This window comes from Pangasianodon hypophthalmus, chromosome 26, assembly GCF_027358585.1.
Source record: "Pangasianodon hypophthalmus isolate fPanHyp1 chromosome 26, fPanHyp1.pri, whole genome shotgun sequence".
Taxonomy (NCBI): domain Eukaryota; kingdom Metazoa; phylum Chordata; class Actinopteri; order Siluriformes; family Pangasiidae; genus Pangasianodon; species Pangasianodon hypophthalmus.
The window spans coordinates 11,793,253-11,812,038 of record NC_069735.1 but is presented as its reverse complement, the minus strand read 5'-3'; the positions used below and the strand labels follow the sequence as shown (position 1 = coordinate 11,812,038).

The window sequence follows — 18,786 nt, the reverse complement described above, 5'->3', positions numbered from 1 at the left end:
GACTCTGCAAAAAAATGGCTGTAATTCCTAAACGGTTAATGCAATATTTTTGTTAAACCCCTTGAATTAAAGCTGAAAGTCTACACTTCAATCACATCTTGATTGCTTCATTTCAAATCCATTATGATTGTGTACAGAGGCAAAATTATGGAAATTGTGTCACTGTCCAAATACTTATGGACCTGACTGTGTATATGTAAAGAGTGCAAAGGAGTGCAGGGCTGGAGAGGTGAGGAGTGCAGAGAGGGGAGGAGATTAAACGAGAGGAGATGGGTGGCCTGCTGTTTGCGTTCTGCAGTCCTGCATATGCTTCTGCCAGAGTCAATCTGCACACCAGCAACTACAAACACAGGCCACTGCTGTCAAAACCCCTATTCACTTTTTTTTTTCTCCCACTCTCTCTCTCACATACACACCCCCCCACACACACACACACACACACACACACACACTCCTCTGTCTGACACTGACAGCCTGCTGTGTGCTTCTGTGGTTTTGTGCTGACTAGAAAAGTGATGCTCTCTGACAGAGGGCACACACACACACACACACACACACCCACACACACACACATGCTATATATACACATCTGCTCCAGCCCACTGATTTAGAAACGTCTTCACAAAAGTTACACATAGTGCACGTTTCTGACATGACCTGAGCCGACACTGCACTAACAAAAATCATTTTGAATAGAGGTGAATGCAGCTAATATTTCTCATTATGAAATTATGATTATTATAAAATAATTTGTACCATTTTACATTCCGGTTTTTTTTTACTTAGCATTGTTTACAGCAGTTTCTAACATTAACTTCAATAACAATAATAAAAATAAACAAATCATAAGTAATATTAACAGAGGAATTGGCATTTGTAATAACTGATTTTTGTTTACATGTTTATCGACCCACTCACCTGATATAACCTAATTTGAAATGCATAAAGCACAGTGAAACACCAAACACATACTCTTAGACACTAGCATGAGCTTACTGGGGGGTGCGCAGTGGCTTAGTGGCTAGCACATTTGCCTCACGCCCCTGGGGTTGGGGTTTTTTAAGCCCACCTCTGTTTGCATGTTCTCCCCATGCTTCATGGGTTTCCTCTGGGTGCTCTGGTTTCCTCCCCCAGTCCAAATTGTCCATGGTGTGTGTACAGTTGTGCTGGGGCTGGCCCCCCGTCTAGGGTGAGCTCCCTGGGATAGGCTCCATGCTCCACTCCAACTCTGTGTTGGATAAGCAGTACAGAAAATGGATGAATGGATGAGCTTACTAATCAGTTTATTAAACAGAGCTAAAAATAAATAAAAAATACACACACCAAAGGTGAGCAGAAGCTCTGATCGCTTTATGTCCCTCAGTGTAACCAAGTTTGAAATGTACAGAGTACAGAAAATATTACATATAAGAAATATTACATATATTGCCTGCAATTTTAGGAAGTTTTCACTTTGCTAAGCCATGAATTTTGCAGCCCAAGATAGTATCATCTGTTTTTTTTTTCTGCAGTTGTCTCGTACTTAGTTACACATTCTCTCTCTGTGTGTTCCTTTTCCTTTTCTCCTTCTCTCCTTTTGCTCTCTTCTGTCTCTCAGCTTCTCCTTTTTGCTCCTGCAGTAAAACATATCTTCAAATTTCCCTAAGGGCTGCACCACTCTTTCCATATTTTTCCACTTCTTGGCTTGGACTTTCAGAACAAACCCGCACACACACGCACACACACACACACACACACACACACACACACACTGTATAGGGTGTACAAAATGAAATAAGATCAGTGATTGAAATTTTCTCCTAGATCAGGGTATTCAATTCCAGTTACATGGAATTCCTTCCTTACAAAGGTCCGGATAAACAGCCAGCATGACTGCATGGCAACAACGTTATGGTTTAATGCTTAACCTTTAATGATTACCTCATGGCTATAAATAAGTGAAGTGGTTATGTGTTGTTTCACAGTGGTGCTTCATCTTACCATTTTTGACTCTGAAACAGAGGTGCGTGCATGACTATTTTTTTCCAATCTAACCTGTTCCTGTAGTTTATTTGTTTGTTTGTTTGTTTGTTTGTTTGTACTGTACCTATCCATCATATTTTATAACAAATTTAGTTGGCTTATTGTGAATTCTTAGTAGCACTGCATGAGCATCCTGTACTTTCCCAAGTTAATGAACATGGCCTTTGTGTGTCCTGTAAGCTTCATATCTGACTGCCTGTGAAAAATTGGCAACTTTTTCTCAAAGCACACCTCTACTCTGAACTCTGAACAAATAATAATAATAATAATAATAATAATAATGAACAACACATTCATCTTTAAATATTCAACTTTTTTAAAAACAAATTATCACTTTAATAATCAGACCACAAATGTAAATATATGAAACTGACTTCTGACCTCTCTCTCTATCTCTCTCTCTGGCCTGACTAGCCACCATCCGCTAAATAATTTACATAAATGTCTGTGGATGTATAAGCTGGAACAAAGGATCTGCTAGGCATTGATGGCTCTGAACAACAGCCGTTTGTTTCATACATGTATAAACACACAATACACACACAGTAACACACATAATAACACAGCCTGACATAAAGGATTTACATGACTTGAATAACATCATTCACTTTATAGATTCATAATTCCAGCTAAAACTGGAGTGTGTACTGAATTTGGGTACATCAGTGTCTAAAGCTATAACTAGGTTGGGGTGGAAAGAAACCCAGTGTTTTTCATTAAGCATCTGGATCCTCCTCCGCACAATCATGTAGAGATTTAAATGCTGATTTATATGACATTTAAACACCACTCTAGCCATCAGCCCACGCAACCCGACACACACACACACACACACACACACATATATATATATATATATATATATATATATATATATATATATATACACACACACACACACACTGTAGAATGAACACTAAAGAGATCCTTAGCAGATAAACTGGGTCGGTATCAAGTGCCTTAAAGGTCCAGCGTGACTTCCTCTGTACTATCCGTACATAGCAGAATCACACATAGAATCCCTCAAGTGTATTAAATCAAATGTGTAAATTCTAGACATGTTTTACAGGTTAAGGCTGATAATCGATCACAAAATCATGTCGAGAGAACTAGCAGATCATTGCAAAATTTAAATTTCCAGATATTTTGTGATTTTGACTTTGAATTTTTGTCTTGTTGCAGGAGACCATGGCTGGTTCTTGCTGTAGGTGGTATTAATGATCACACTAGCGGATCACCAAGGGGGGCATGATTTAAAAAAAAAACAGATATTAAAAAAAAAGAAACTTTACTATCATCTGGTGAAAAGGTTCATGCACCAGGCAGTTGCAGGAGGCCCCTTGTGGTGTGAAAAGACATTTATTTTAGGTAACTGACATGACTAATGTCATTAGCTCACGATGAAGTTGCGATCAGGAAATGTTCACATCTACCTAGAGCATAAAACGGAAAAAGCAGAAGATATGACACGGACTTGGTAAGAAATTAATGCTAAATAATTGAATTTAGATGATTTGTCCACTTTCTTGATGATATATTTGAAATGAAAAAAGTTAGAGGCTACCTGAGCTAGCTAACTTCTGGAGTAAGAAGTATTGGGCTCATTATTACTATGACAACAGTAGCCTGTTGACTCATCCACAATAATGAAGCATTAATTCTGTTCATTCTTGCATGTAAAATAATATGATTGGTGTGGGTCGGGGTCCTGAAGAAGTTGTCACTCAACAGCCCTGCAGGAGACATCCACACTTTCATTAGTTTTAATTGTTGGATAGAAATTCTATCATTTTTCCACTCAAGACACCATGGGGGATGCAAACTTTTGCACTTATCTGTATATCGTTTGGGCAGCACAGTGTCTATGTGGATTTCCTCAGGGTTCTCCTGTTTCCCCCTACCTCCCACAAGCATGCCTGGAAGTGGATTGGCTATGGTAAAGTGTGCCTCGGTGTGAATGAGTGTGTGAATGTGTGTGTGCATAGTATACTGAGATGGACTGGCGTCACATCCAGTGTTGTTTATACGACATTGCTTGTGTAACAGTTGCTTCAGCTTTATTTGGTATGAGTCCCTGGTACAGATGAACCCACTGAGGAGAGTGCTGAGGAATCACATGCACCATCTTATTTTATAGTACATTAATGGAGAAAGGAAATAGGGCAGGGGGTTAGCAGATGTATGATCCAGAGGTTTCAGTCCATCAGTGAGTTGATACAAAACACTGTGTTTGTGTGTCTGCAACTAAAATTAACATTTTATGTGTTAGCTGCTCATATTGCAAATGTATTTTTTAGAAAGCACTAAACACTGCCAGATATGATCAGGCAACTAAGTACCATTTAATGGCAGTGGTGATTTTTGGAGGTTGAGGACGTTCGTAAATATGTGCTGGAGGAGTATAAATGACTGTACAGTGTAAGAGAAATGTGCCACAACACTGCTGTAATATGCTGTAATATGTCTCATGCTGTTTGTAGAAGATTTTTTTTTTTCATTTCATCTCCAGTCATCATTTTCCCTCTTCCTATCTCAGGAACACCGGGGACCAAAATTTTGTTATGCATAAGTTTCTTCACTTATAATATTTTTTTAGATGTTGGACTGTAATTTTCTGTAGAGTGCTGATATATGGAATAACTGGCTGATTTTTCTCTGCCGCCTGAACAGAGAAATATGATACTGTAATTTGGTTGCATTTTAACGTTTGTGCTGATTCAGAAAGATTCAAATGTAAGTATACCTGTGCGGCCTTGGACTGGTGCTTTGGATTGACTATTCTGATAACTTCAAGCCATGAACATATTAAATCCTGTGCTAAAATATGCAGTATATATGTCCAGTTACTAAAAGCTTCTTCTGTTTATGTGCTCTGAACAAAATATTTTACCCTGAATGATCGGACTGGTATATTCTATATGAACAGTGTATAATATGATTAATATACGTATGCTTTCAGATATGCTCTGAACTGATTCAAGTCAGAAGTCGTGAAATCAGAACTGTCCTTTGCAGATCGCATGTGGCTGGGAGCCAAGGGAGCAAAATTGGCCGTGATGTCTGGGTGGGAGGGATGGCACACTCTCACTACTCTGTCAATCACAGTGATTATAGCCAATCATGACCATCTGTGAGCTCATGTATGCAGAAGAGGGCAGAAAGCGCTTTCCTCTGAGTGTGTTACGCAGCCCTGTGATGCAGCATGAGCAGTGGCTCGAAAATATGCTTTTAGCTGGTGTCACATGTCTCCAAGAAAGCATGTGTTAACCTTCACGCTCCCTGGTTAGTAGCTGTCATATGATAATGGAGAGCTGGCAAGTGGGGGAGAATTGTTATTAGTTCATGTCGCTGTTTATATTGTGCAGTTCCTCAGTATTATTCGCTTCTTGTTTTTACATACACTTCCATCAAAATGCCATGATTTTTTCCCACCTCTTAATGTTTTCTGATGTCCAAAGATAAATCCAAAGTTCAACCATACATTATTTTCTTCACGAATGTCTTATTTTAAGAAAAAAGTATTCGAATTTCCATTATTTTTGTATCTAATTTTAGCCCACTTGATGAAGAGGTAAAAGAAGCAGACCTTCAATAAAGGCTGTTTAAGGAGGTGGGATTTTGCCTCAGGAAATTAGGTATAAAAACTATTAAATTGATTGTAAAATAAGAAATACAACCAACTGTGGATTGAATTCCTAAATCCATACATAAAATATGACTTGTATCTATAATTAGATTAGTTCTGCCTCCTTACTCTGGGTACCATTAAAATGGTCCTCCTTTTCCCATCCTAATCCACACACACAAACACACACATCAGCTCAGCAATCCCCAAAAAGGGATGTTTAGAGTACATTTCACTCCATCTAATCAAACATAAGCTGCTTTATCCCCTACGCCATCCGGCTCTTCATCCCTACTCACTCTCTCCTTTTAACTCTCTTCCTTTATACATTTTCTCTCACCTCATCACTCTCTCTCTGTCGCTCTCAAAACACCAAGAAATTTCCCAGTGTGCTGTGGGGATTTAGCTGCTCTGCTAAATCCCTTTGTCCTGTTCCCTCAGGGCTGAGCAGCATGATGTAACCGTTAGTATTAATGCTGTTCTTATGACATCCCGGAGTCCAGCTTTTTCCAAAACCGGTTCTGTTCAGCAAAGATTAAAAAAAAAAACATCAATATAAGGTTTAATTTCTGGTATCCACATCAGATTATTTGCTTTTAATAAATGATATAAAGCAGATTATTTTTTATTTTTGTGGAACTGAGTATAATAGCATCACCAAGGGTAGTAAGAATGGTATGAACACAGAATGATATGAAGAAGTGAGGCTTGGGCTGATTTCGTTCTATCCCAGACTGTAGATTCATGCAGCATACTAATGACAGGCATGGCATGTGATGTATAATGTGGATAATAGTTTTGCTGCACATTGTTCTGATTATTCCATCGATGACACCCTGTGATGTCATTCATCATTCAACATGGATAGTCAAGCTACTGATAATAGATTGCAGCCCCCAATCTAATGTCACAACCAGCTATCACTGGTTCTGTTTATGCAGTACATCAGAAGCAGGTTAAATTGCTTTAATGTCAATTATATTGTATTTACTACCAGTGATTACACTGAGTTCCTTTTTTGTTCTACTTCCTAAAATCGGAATAATTTTAACAACTTCCTTTATGATATCTAACACACGACGTCTGCAGATATACATGTTCACATATAGGTTTAAGATAGGATTTAGGATTTAGTGGGACCCAGATGGAAATCAAATGGGCTGCTAACATAATTTATATATATATATATATATATATATATATATATATATATATATATATATATATATATATATAATTAGAAGAGTGTCAAATGATTTTAAAATCATTTAAAACTTCAACAAATAGAATTTTGGCTTACTTTTTAAAGTCAAAACCAATGTGAGATTTCTGCTTTAACTTTAAGAAAAAAGATGAATGTGGGTTGAATTGATAGATCAGGAGTTCAGTGAGCATTTCATCACACCCACAGGAGCGACAATTCTGCCCGAGTTGATTCAATCTGCCATGTACATGTAAACAACATCACGTTACGAAACTTACATCAGTTTCCAAATTTATAACATACAAACGTAAAGCAAACCCTGCAATATGAGCTTTTCCATAACATAAAATAATGTTTCCAAACATTTAGTATGTATACTATGCAGTATGGTGGTCAAAAACGTCTTCATCTTTGCTTCCCTGAAACATATATTTAAGATTAAGAGCTAGAATTTTTTAGCATTTACTTAATGTGAAATATTATTTCCAATTAAGCTATCCAATTTCCATTAACAAAAAAAAGCTTTTAGTCCTGATCTATAGTCATGGTTTTAGTTGGAATAACCAAGATTAAATTGAGCTGAGAAAGAACAGGAATCTGAGGCTATCATGGGCACAGACTCACCCAAACTGGACAGTTGAAGATTAGTAAGAAAATCACCCGGTCTTTTTCCAGTCTTCAACTGTCCGCTTTCGGTGAGTCTGTGCTCATGATAGCCTCAGATTTCTATGCTTGCCTAAGAGGAGTGGAACCTGATGTGCTCTTCTGCTGTTGTAGCCTATCCACCTCAAAGTTTGATGTGCATTCTGAGATGCTTTTCTGCTCACCATGGTTGTAAAGAGTGATTATACGAGTTACTATAGACTTCCTGTCGGTTCAAACCAGTCTGGTCATTCTTCTGTGATCTCTCTAATCAACAAGGTGTTTCAGTCTGCAGACCCTTCGCACACAGGATGTTTTTTTTCTTCTTACCATTCTGTGTAATCTTTAGAGACTGTTGTGTGTGAAAATCCCAGGAGATAAGCAGTTTCTGAAATACTCAAAACCAGCCCATCTGATACCAACAACCATACCACAGTTAAAGCCACATAGATCACATTTTGTCCCATTCTGATGTTTGATGTGAACATTAACTGAAGCTCTTGACCTGTATCTGCAGGATTTTATAAATGAGTAGGTGTACAGGTGTTCTTAATAAAGTGGATGGTGAGTGTGTCTATGTATGTGTGTGTATATATATATATATATATATATATATATATATATATATATATATATATATATATATATATATATATATATACTCAAAGACAAGCATTGTGTGCTCTGTGATCTGCAGACAGACATTATTGGCTAAACAAGACACTTGGTTTGGATTCTACCTCACTTTTAAGGATGCAATTAAGCACAACATTTCAGCACTCTACTTAGTAAATCAGTGAGATTGTGAATTTATAGAATTGTAGATGGACAAATCTCTTCACGTGTTCCTGATGGCAACCCCCATTTGGTGCATTTTAAATCCCTGCCATCCGGTCAATAAATGTTCATCCAATTGGAACTGTTCCAGACAACAGCTTGGAAGAATCAATAGATTGTTATCCAGTCATGTAATATAGCCTACAAACAGGGTTTTTTTTTTTCCATATGTGTCTAATAGATAACTAGCTCAGGTAGGAAAGTGTGTTCCCACAGCGTACACACCAACACAGATGCCTTTCTCTGGTCTATTGTAGGCCAGTCAGGGTCACTTAAAACAGTGCCATGTGTATTGTATGACTGCAGGCAAGTTTTCTAGCTTGAAAGTATACCACTGTTGGATATGCATACATGCATTATGTAGCTAAGGATGCTAATGTGCAAGTATGCAAGATTACTAGCATTCTAGTAGGATAATGTGCTAATGCCTGAAAGATGGTGAGGACCAACTCACCTAACCACACTCACCTTGTGTATTAGACCATCATAAAATGCTACTGTGCTAGCAAGTGGAAAGGTATTCAAGTGTGCTAGTATTAAAGATTTCAAGTATGTTTTATATTCTATTATGCTATGCTAGTGAGCTGTTCTGTGATACTAAAGCTTCAATGCCAACTATAAGAATCTAATGTTGTGCTAGTATGCCAGCATGTATCTGTACTAGCAAAGAAGATTAAAAGTTAGTAATTTAGCAAGTGGGCAGGTATTTAAGTGTGCTAGTATTAAAGATTTCGAGTATGTTTTGTATTCTTTTATGCTATGCTAGTGAGCTGTTCTGTGATACTAAAGCTTCAATGCTAACTATAATCTAATGCTGTGCTAGTATGCCACTATGCTAGTATTCTGGAATGCAAATATTAAGGTATGTTAATATGCTAATATATGTACAACTATGCTAGCATTCAAGTATGGGATCCACAGTAATAAGTTTTTAAGATGCAAATAATTATAGCTAAAGAAGGTAGTAATGTATAATTTAATGCTGAATTTATATATATTTAAGCAGATTGTTATTTGTAGGAATTTAAAAGTGTGCAAGTATGCTAATATACAAGTATGATAGTGTGCAAGTATACGATTGAGTCTTAAAATTTTTTTTTTTTTTAAACTGCAGTTGAATAAAAGGGTTCGTAGCAGTGTTTCTGAAGTCTGTGCAGGTCTACACCCCGTCTTGGGGAGATATTGAGTGCATGGTGTTTTCTGTAGCTAAAGCTACTACAACTGGAAATGTAGTATACTTGCATACTAGCGTACTTACACACTAGCATTTCTCCTGGAAATACACGCAAATTTGCACAATAGCACGTATTTGTAATACTAGCATGCTAGCATATGTACATTTTTGCATACCAGTATACTTTATGTATCTGTCAGTCAGACTGTCCAGTGAGGTATTTAGCTCACCCTGTTATTTAAATGCGTGCAGACACAAAACTAGTTCATTCTTGTACACTAGCATACTTGCATAGCTCCAAAAGTAGAAAATGCATGTTAGTGTGTAAGTATGCTAGCAGAAAAAAGAGCATGCATGCTAATCGGCTAATTTGAAAGTAGGCATACAAACATACTTCCATTTTTCCACGCTATACAAGTATGTTGTAAGTAAGTGTGCTACTATGGAAGGAGGATAGTGGGCAAGTATGGAAGTATGGTAATATGCTAGTTTGAAAGTATGGCATACACAGATACACACATAACTGCATACTATCCTATTTGCATATTTGCATCTTAGTATACTTGAACACTAACGTATTAACAGACATGGATTCTAGCATACTTGCATGCTAACTCACTTTGATACTTGCATAGGTGCACACTAACATGAATGCATTATAGGCTGTTAGCATTTTTTATACTTGCACATCAACATACATACCTCTTTGGACTCCAGCATACTTGCATACTTGAACCCTATACACGTATGCTAGTATGCATGCAGTAAGTAAGTGTGCTACTGTGGAAGGAGAATAGTGGGCATGTATGGAAGTATGGTAGTATGCTAGGTATAGTATGCATATGTACATGCAGGTACGTATACTAGTATGTAAGTATGATGAATGTGTATCTGTTGATGCACTTGCTAAGACACTTGTAGGAATCTCATGGCATGCAGGTATGCACATATTTTAGTATGCATCTATGTGTATCTATTGATGCACCTGCAAAGGAATCTAAAGGTACACAAGTCTGCTATTGAAGCTTCAAGCTTTGGCCAGGGGTCCATCCTAATAAAACTGTATTCATAAAAAAATTAAGAGACATATTTATAAAATGTATATGTGCTGGTCTGTGATTAGTTATGAGACGACATTCATTGTGCAGTACATCCTGTAGCACACACTGTACAATTCAACCTGTTCATTTCTCATGGTAGAGATCTAGCGCCATCTAGTGGTAGAACAGAGTCACATGCTCTGTGTGCTGGATTACAGAGCAATCACAAATAAGATAAATTTACAGAGCAATCAGGGTGTGACCAATAGATGAGTCTAAACCTATTCTGTAGGAATGTCATTAAACTGTGCAGTAGATTATACAAGAAACTCTTACACTGTAAAGAACTGCTATGACCAGTGAAAATGCTTAGCCTACAGAAACAACTCATTTTAAGAAGAAGAAGCCTTTATTTGTCACATATACATTACAGCACAGTGAAAGTCTTTTCTTTGCATATCCCAGCTTATTAGGAAGCTGGGGTCAGAGCGCAGGGTCAGCCATGATACAGCTGACCAATGAAATTGACATATTATGATCAAATATACTGAACCTCTTCATGGTATTGACGTACCTTGTTAATATGTTGTTTTGTTTTTTTTTTACAGGTTTATCACTCATTACATTAATAAAGCTTGAACAAAACTTTTCCTGTCTTTTTAAGAAGAAGCCTTTATTTTGTCACATATACATTACCGTATAGTGAAATTCTTTTCTTCATATATCCCAACCATATGCAGGTCTTTCCCAAACTGTTACCACAAAGATTGAAGCCCAAAATTGTGTAGAATGTCTTTGTATGCTGTAGCATTACAATTTCCCTTCACTGGATCTAAGAGGCCCAAACATGTTTCAGCAGGACAATGCTCCTGTGCACAAAGCGGGCTCCATGTTTTATTAATTTTGAAGTGGAAGAACTCGAGTGTCCTGCGCAGATCCCTGACCTCAACCCCACTGAACACCTTTTGGGATGAACTGGAACACCCCAGACCTCCTCACTCTACATCGCTAATGCTCTTGTGGCTGAATGATCACAAATTCACTCTAAAATCTTGCAGAAATTCTTCCCAGAAGAGTGGATGTTATTATAACAGCAAAAGAGGACTAAATCTGGAATGGGATGTTCAACAAGCACATGGGTGTGATGTTCAGGTGTCCACATACTTTTGGCTATATAGTGAATCTTAGTAAGGTGTTATGCCTCCACGAGCTCCACGAACTTCAGTGTGTCTCAGCGTCGAGTCTACACTTCTCTGAAACAGTACTACAGTGATGAATCTTCCAAAAGATTTTCCTTGAGGTGGTTTTGTGATGGTGGTGGTGGGGAGCACTGTCTAACACCTCGCTCTCAAATCTCCCAAAGGTGTTCAGTTTGGTTGCAAAATATTAATTGTGTAATATTCTGACATAGTTGCTAATGAATTAATGGCACCTTTTTTATTACAGTGTGCAGTAGAATTGTTTAAAACATCAAGCCATGTTTTTAAAAGTTTCTGCATGAAAGTAATAGAGGTTAGAAAAGCTTGTTTCTCAGCATCATGGAGAGATGCTTTATATTATATATTGTATACATTTCTTAAATGATAGATTGTGTGTTACTTGTATGTGAGTCAAATATGGTGTGTGTTATAAGCCTGATTTGTTCGTTCTTCTCTGTTCTTCTTGAAGTTTGGATTTGTTGTTGTTGTTCTTGTTCAGTTGATAGAAACAGAGTCTTGCAGCACACATGGCCTTATTAAACTCGGCCATTATTAAACTCTTTGACACATTGTTCCTGTGGATAGTGTCATTAAGCCGTACAAAAAAAAAAAAAAAGTCAAGAGTGCAAAAGAAACCATATTATTATAATAATACCAGAGTGAATTCATCACTGTGTTTATTCTCTTACTTTCAAGTATTCTTTCCTGCTATTAAATCTAAAATAATTTTGGAAAAAATGTACAGAGCTGCCTGATGCTGGCTGTCCGCTAATGTTAAGTAGTTAACTGGTATCTTATTAGTTATAATATCATTATGTAATTCACAATAACCTTAAAACTTATTCAAGTTACATGATTAAAGCATAAGGACCATTATTTGACCTTGAGGAACATAAATGTAGCTTGTTTTCTGACAGTGTGGTAATGTCACCTGGTAAAGTGTCGGATTTTGTGTTAGAGCTGAAATCATCATAAGACGTGTCCAAAGGTAAAATGCAATATACACATTACATTTATTATGACATATTGTTTCCATAAAGGTAAACTGCATCAGCCGGCAGCCTCAAAAATCTTTATCTAAAATTAAAACAGATATAAAGATGGGGTCAGTGATATTGAAGTTATATTTGATGAGTTCCTTGAGGGGTTCTAGCATTTAGCCTATGCAGCATGTGTGCATGTGTTATCACGGTAGGAAGGGGCTTTGTTTATTCATTTTAATTTTTGAGGTTTATCAGTTTTTAATCTACCTTCAGGCAAAACTTCTTTTATCATTTGTGCAGGAACATTTTGTATTTATTTAGTTAATTTTGGAGTGTGCTAAATAGTCACTTGTACATGAATTTTTTGGGGTTTTTTTGTTAAATAATCTTGAAAAGTTTACACATTTTACAAATGTTCAAAATCATGGAGTTCTACAAGATGGAATGGAGCATACATTAGTGAGTTTATATAGACATTTTCCAAAAAACAAAGGATATGTTAATTTTTTAACAGGAGACTCAACCACATGGTTACATTTATCGTTGTAATTCCAGTATACGTATAGCGTTCATTGTCTCCAACTTTCCCCTTTATCACAGGGGATTACAGTGAGTCTTCTTGGCATAATACGTGCACAAGGGGGATCTTTCAGTTTTTGAAATATAGCTTTGAAATTGGTATGAAAATGGACATTGATATCACCAGCAATACTCTTCATTCATCAACTTACCAAGCTAAAATATCAAAAGTTAGTTGACGTCAGTGACTTGTACTCTTATACACTTGTACTCAAGGACTGGCCCTTTGACTAGGAAAGACTTGACACTTTTTTCAAAATCCAAAGATTAAAACTTATACATTTAAAAGTGTGCAGTGAATCAACTGTTCCTTTTCCCAACAAACAAGTCATTTTCAGCAAATCAGCATCAATCTTCATTTCCAAAGTCAATTTCAACTTCAGCCATTCAGACAGCCAATCAACTTGACTAGACAATGACAAAGTTGAAAGAGCGCTCATTCCGTGATGACAGAGACACTTTGCTCCCAAAGATAGCAGCATTCACCTACAAAGATAAGACAAAAGGGTTGCAGCATGTAGAACCTGTGGTTACAGAAAATCAGATGCAAAAGCAACAACTTCAAATTTTGTTCAGCATTTATAGCTGCATAAAGCAAATCCCAAAGCAAAGCCGAAGTGAACTGAGATAGATGCGTAAGCTTGGTGAAAATAATCTACACTTCATCTAATGAAACTGAGCTGAAACATCCAGTTTTTATAGTCATAATTATGCATCTCTCAAATATCCATATATTCTCATTGAGTTATAAAGTTTGTCTAGAAAGTGATTAACACAAATTAAAAAAAAAAAAGTTTGCATCGTGTAAATTCACTAATTATTACTAATTATTACTCCAGCTTTAAATTTGGAAATAAGCACATTATGACTTGTCTAGGACTCAAAACTTAAAGTTAAGGACTTGTAACTTGACTTGGAATTGTCAGTCTTGACTTGTAAAACAATGACCTCTGCATAAAGGTATTTGGTGTGAGGAGAGGCAGGTGCACCAGGATTCGGAGAGTTATGATCGACTGTGGAGGGCCACGCTTTCTTTCTACCCTGCGATCACGAGGGACACGCTGGGGAAAGCACATTTAAAAAGACTCCCTGAGATTACACAAGTTACACAGCATCAGAATGACTGCTGCCATGATGAAGACTAATGTGAGGAAGCAGACGATGCTGTGTATGTCCCCGAGGCCCTCCGTCAGGATTTTGGCAGGGGAACGCTTGTAGAGATCATCCTGTACGACTGAAGCTGGCGGTATAGGAGGCATTGTTTCTTCTGTAAATTTTTCTCCTGTTCAACAAGAAAACTCACAGAGTTTAAGCATAGTGTGCGCCCGCTCAGCCCTTTATATAATATACTATATATGGAAGTATATAGATCGATAGATAGACACACCCTGTCAGCCTGTTCACCTTCTGTGACGTAGCAGCATGTGCATTCTCGGCGCAATGTACACTCAGCTCAATAAAATATACTGAGACAGAGCGTTGGTCACGTGATCATGTTCTTCTGCGCCATTACTAACATGGGAATCCCCTCCCCTGCACCTGCGAAGTGACTGATAGCCCATATATACACTATAATATGGCCAAAAGTATGTGGACATCTGACCATCACACCCATATATGTGTGCCTTTCCCAAACACATTCATGCAGTTATCTAATCAGCCAATCATGTAGCAGCAGCACAATGCAAAAAAACCATGTAGATACAGGTCAAGAGCTTCAGTTAATGTTCACATCAAACATCAGAAAGAAGAAAAACTGAACTCTGTGACTTTGATCGTGGCATGGATGTTGGTACCAGAAGAGCTCGTTCGAATGTTTCATAAACTGCTGATCTGAGCAGAAAAGCATCTCAGCATGCACAAAACATTGAACCTTGAGGTGGATGAGCTACAACAGCAGAAGACTACACTGGGTTCCACTCCTGTTATCCAGGAACAGGAATCTGAGGCTATCATGAGCACAGGCTCATCAAAACTGGACAGTTGAAGAAAACATACATATATGATATTATATATATATATATATATGTATGTATGTATGTATGTATATATATATATATATATATATATGAACTGAAGTGAACTGAAAGATGTTGTAAAGAAGAGTGAGCCTAAATTTCTTCTTTACTTAATTACTATAAGCTATAAGTTATTAATACTTTAACTTATTGTTGCTAAAGTTAGTTCTGAACTTTTGTTACTCAATTACTTATTTTTCTCATCTGGTTTCTGAATGTTGGTTTACTTTTTGGGAAAAAAAGACAACATATTGAAATCTGTTGTGTTTTTTTGTTGTCACAAGACAGCAGTGACATTTTTAACAGTAACATTACAGTGATACTAACATTTCATTTGACCTCATCAGTGTTAAACTTGAAACTGAAGTTTTTGTTAAAGGATATTTAAAGGTACCTTTTATTAAAGGAAGATCATAGTAGAGATGCAAGTTTTAAGGGACATACTTGGACCACAGTTGCACCTTTGAGAGTGCACCTTTTACATTGCTTGTGGACAAAATGTACCTGCACAATAACTTTTCCTCATAGTGTAATAGTCTGCAGCACTCAGCAGACTGATAGAATAATATAAATCACATAGTCTGTGTTATCTTACAATGCCTCCGTTGCTGTGAAACCCCTAAATTTGTTGCCATCGGAAGTCAAAATTATTTGAATGGAGTCAACCTGTGTGCAATTACAGTGTCACGTGATCTCAATATAAATACCTGATCCTGGAGAAGTCACCTTAAAAAAACACCATCATAAAGACCAAGGAGCTCTCAAGACAAGTCTGGGAGAAAGTTCAGAGTTTGGTATTAAAAAATATCCCAAACATTGAACATCCTGCACTCATCAAAATTCAGTGACCAGGTGAGGAGGGTATTAATCAGAGAGGAACCCAAGAGGCCAAAGGTCACTCTAAAGAACCTGGAGAGATCGACAGCTTTTAATGGGAGAAGCTGTTTACAGGACAACCAAAGCCTGGACACTTCACAAAGCTGGAAAGAAAGCAAGATGGACAGAGGCAAATAAAGTGCCTGCTCCAGTCTGCAAGAGATTTGACAGAGGCAGAAGTTCCAACAAGTTCCAAGTTAGAAGGCACCTTCCAACAGAGCAACAACATTAAGCATACTGCCAAAGCTACTCCATAAGTGGTTCAAAACCAACCACCTGAAAGTGTTCGAACTGCCCAGTCAAAGCCAAGACTCCAATTTTGTTGAGACTCTGTGGCAAGACTTAAAAAATTCAAGCTGCTGACGTCCAAAACTGATAGAGATATGTCCTGGAAGACCCACAGCTTTAATTTCATCCAAAAGTGGTTCTACTGAGTATTGACTGTTGGGGGATCAATGCAACAAATGTCTGTTTTTTTGTCACAACCCTTGTGTCACAATAACATACAGTAACAACATACAGTATTGTGTGAATCAAATGGTGAAAATGTCAAATTATTTTCATTTCAATTCCTAACACTACAAAATGTGGAAAAGTTCAAAGGGGGTGAATACTTATGCAAGGCACTGTATACTGATGCTCTTCTCAGTAAAACTAATCAGTAGACTGAGGAATGCTGATTTGAAGGTTTTTGGTAATACTTCTACTTTAAATGTTCGTAGTGAATTGAGAGAGAGAGAGAAAAGAAGGAGTGTGAGAGAATGAGGACGAGCAAGGTGTTAAATTAGCTATACTGATCTGGAGAACAGACGGATATAAATACAAAAAGGAACAGATGAAGGGCGTAGGAGAGCCACTGGCTGTGAATTAAAGATCCCTAACCGTGGGTTCTCTCATTCACGTTTTACAGACAACAGTACAAACACACACACACACACACACAAGTTACTATCCTTGTGAGGATCTTTCATTGATGCACTTATTAAAGCAGCTAATTAATGCTATGCTACACTTAAATCTAACCTCTGTAACCAAACAGAAGCATTAGGCGCTTTTTGTTTGTTTTTTTAAATAAAAGCCACATTATCACCATATGGGCTTTTGAAGGTGGGTTTTCAAACAAACCTATAAAATGCTTCATTTTTCAAAGTTCATCCATATATAATTCCAACTTAAACCAATAAATTCACCTTGGTAATTCATCTTGTAGATGTACATTTAGGCCATGTGCGTTCAAGTGGACATTATGAATTTTTGCTTTCAGTGCAGGAATGAAAACACGATACACTCATCTTTCAAGTGCTCTGAAATGATACAAAAACTGTTCCTAGCTAAATGAACTGAATGACTGCAGAATTTAATAATGAATGACACTTATTCATTTCAGGTTATGTTGAATGCTGTGGAACTTCCACTAGACAAGTTAATACCTGTTATCACTTACATTATAGCAACTATAAACAATCGTTCCCTCACCAGCCTTTTTTTCTTTCTCTTGAAGTTAAAAAGACAAAAAACGCAGCTTGTCATGTTACGGCACTGACACTGGAGACTCCTTCCATAATTTTTAAATAAATGTCTCCTTACAGAAACCTTCGACAATTGTTTGTAGATTATATATGTTATACAATTATATATACACAACAAATATATATCTTGGTTAAATAACAACATTTGTTTATTAGTAGGTTTAGATAATGTGGAGTGTCCGGCATATGAGTCCCTGCAAATGAGTTACCGTAGAAACAATAAATTATTAGAATGCAATTTGAATAGCCAGAGAAAAATAATCAATACTGACTGACCAATCAGATTCCAGAATCACATTTAACCCTTTTCCGATGACAGAATTACTGTTAGCTGAATATTTTTGGTTGACAGACAGTCTCTCAACCCAGCAGTGCTTAAAATGTCTACTCATGTCTATAATATCAGTGTCATCATGCTGTGGTGGTCTTTCATAGTAACATTAAGTATCTGTGTACTACAAAGTGAGTAGTATAGTAAATATATAATAATTATATAACATATATATCTGTTTATATGGCCAATAAGTGTAGACACAGCCTACTGACACACACACACACACACAGAAGCAAATTATTCAAGAAAACGCTAGGCTGAGATCAGAAGGGAAGTATTGCTCAGTAGTGTATTACAGAGAGAAGGTGAGATCCTTTATACACCTAAAGTTCCAGTTTATTACTCAGTTATTAATCAACTACTATGATTTATTCAATAACTACAGTAACACTAATAGGGAAGAATCTGGAGCCACTGATGTGTCTTGGGTTAACTCCCTTATAAGCACATGTCATATCAGGAATTGTAATGCCAAATGTTAAGAAAATATAGAAAAATAAAGGTGTAAATAAAGAAACAACGATAATATAGAAGATCAGGGAAAAGGAAATGAGCTCTCGCCTGATGGGGAAAGAAGGGAAATGTAGCTTTCGTCAAGCCAATTGCTGGAAAACTGATAATTAAGCTAAAATAAGACAGAAACGAGCAGGTGAGCACCACTAATTGGCACACTGGAGTCTCTGGAGAAGTGAACGTGTGTTTGTGTGTGTTTCTGCAAAGCCGA

General features: G+C 37.1%; 1 long non-coding RNA gene across 1 annotated transcript; it reads right to left on the bottom strand.

The window, feature by feature from the left end:
• Window positions 1-478: 478 nt before the first annotated feature.
• Window positions 479-9,162, bottom strand: LOC117596172 (uncharacterized). Its single transcript, XR_004577347.2, has 3 exons — window positions 8,799-9,162; window positions 5,988-6,168; window positions 479-1,228 (listed from the first exon to the last, which is right to left on the bottom strand). It is a non-coding gene; the product is annotated as an uncharacterized LOC117596172 (long non-coding RNA).
• Window positions 9,163-18,786: the final 9,624 nt, after the last annotated feature.